Here is a 1,899-nt window from a genome sequence, read left to right as displayed (position 1 = left end):
TTCCATCATTATTCCATTTGTATTTAATTTTTCTATTGTCTGGATTAATTTTAATTTTTTTAATATTGATAGGGTAATCTTTATTACAAATTTCAACACAAGTTTTAATCGCCTTTTCAAAATTATTTTGTCTGGATTAATTTTAATTTTTTTAATATTGATAGGGTAATCTTTATTACAAATTTCAACACAAGTTTTAATCGCCTTTTCAAAATCATTATCATCATCATTATCATCTTTATTTTGTAGTTGGGCCTGGAGATAACTGTTAAGACTATTATACATTCTTTCAAAATTATTATTATCATCATCATTATCATCTTTATTTTGTAGTTGGGCCTGGAGATAACTGTTAAGACTATTATACATTCTTCCGTGGTTTTCATCAGACAAATTCCTCTTCTTTATAATTTTAGTCTCAAATTTAGGCTTCATCCTCATTTTAACCTATTATACATTCTTCCGTGGTTTTCATCAGACAAATTCCTCTTCTTTATAATTTTAGTCTCAAATTTAGGCTTCATCCTCATTTTAACGTGTAATATTTGTGCCATATGATCAGATATGTGCAATTCATACACATCACACTTAAGTACACTATTCTCAATGATTTTGCTTATTATCATATAGTCAATCGAATTATTTCCTCTAGTTGGTTTTTCAATTAAGTTTATCATTTGAGACGAGTTTAACATATCCGAAAGGAGAGTTTTTGGTCGAGACGTAACTAAATAATTAATATTCAAGTCACCACATATGATACAAGGAACGTCATAGAGTTTAAATTTATCAATTACATCTGACATTAAATGGGGTCTACATAGACCTTCAATGGGGTCTACATAGACCTTCAATGAGGACTTCATAGATTTTCAATGGGGACTCCAATAGACCTTCAATGAGGACTCCGTAGACCTTCAATGGGGACTCCGTAGACCTTCAATGGGGACTCCATAGATTTTCAATGGGGACTCCATAGACCTTCAATGGGGACTTCGTAGACCTTCAATGGGGACTCCATAGACCTTCAATGGGGTCTACATAGACCTTCAATGAGGACTTAAAGAACTTTCAATGGGGACTCCATAGACCTTCAATGGGGACTCCATAGACCTTCAATGGGCACTCCATAGATTTTCAATGGGGACTCCAATAGACCTTCAATGAGGACTCCGTAGACCTTCAATGGGGACTCCGTAGACCTTCAATGGGGACTCCATAGACCTTCAATGGGGTCTACATAGACCTTCAATGGGGACTCCATAGATTTTCAATGGGGTCTACATAGACCTTCAATGAGGACTTAAAGAACTTTCAATGGGGACTCCATAGACCTTCAATGGGGACTCCGTAGACCTTCAATGGGGACTCCATAGACCTTCAATGGGGACTCCATAGAACTTCAATGGGGACTTCGTAGACCTTCAATGGGGACTCCATAGACTTTCAATGGGGACTTCATAGACTTTCAATGGGGACTCCATAGACCTTCAATGGGGACTCCATAGACCTTCAATGAGGACTTCATAGACCTTCAATGAGGACTCCATAGATTTTCAATGGGCCGTAGACCTTCAATGGGGACTCCATAGGCCTTCAATGGGGACTCCATAGACCTTCAATGAGGACTCCATAGACCTTCAATGGGGACTCCATAGATTTTCAATGGGGACTCCATAGACCTTCAATGGGGACTCCAAAGATTTTCAATGGGGACTCCATAGACCTTCAATGGGGACTCCATAGATTTTCAATGGGGTCTACATAGACCTTCAATGAGGACTTCATAGATTTTTAATAGGGACTCCATAGACCCGTACAGAGTATCTCTGGGTTTCCAAATGGTCTCCAAAACAACTACTGAAACTGAAGAGGTCTGACAGAGGGAACTGTACCTGC

At 38.0% G+C, this 1,899-nt stretch overlaps 1 long non-coding RNA gene across 1 annotated transcript; it reads right to left on the bottom strand.

Annotated features, from left to right (window-relative positions):
- Positions 1 to 127: 127 nt before the first annotated feature.
- Positions 128 to 805, bottom strand: LOC113472875. The gene is made up of 2 exons (XR_003395019.1): positions 448 to 805; positions 128 to 274 (listed from the first exon to the last, which is right to left on the bottom strand). It is a non-coding gene; the product is annotated as an uncharacterized LOC113472875 (long non-coding RNA).
- Between the last annotated feature and the right edge of the window lie 1,094 nt (positions 806 to 1,899).

The sequence above is a fragment of the Diaphorina citri genome, unplaced genomic scaffold, assembly GCF_000475195.1.
Source record: "Diaphorina citri unplaced genomic scaffold, Diaci psyllid genome assembly version 1.1 scaffold9640, whole genome shotgun sequence".
Taxonomy (NCBI): Eukaryota; Metazoa; Arthropoda; class Insecta; order Hemiptera; family Psyllidae; genus Diaphorina; species Diaphorina citri.
This window is presented reverse-complemented; position numbering and strand designations above follow the sequence as displayed.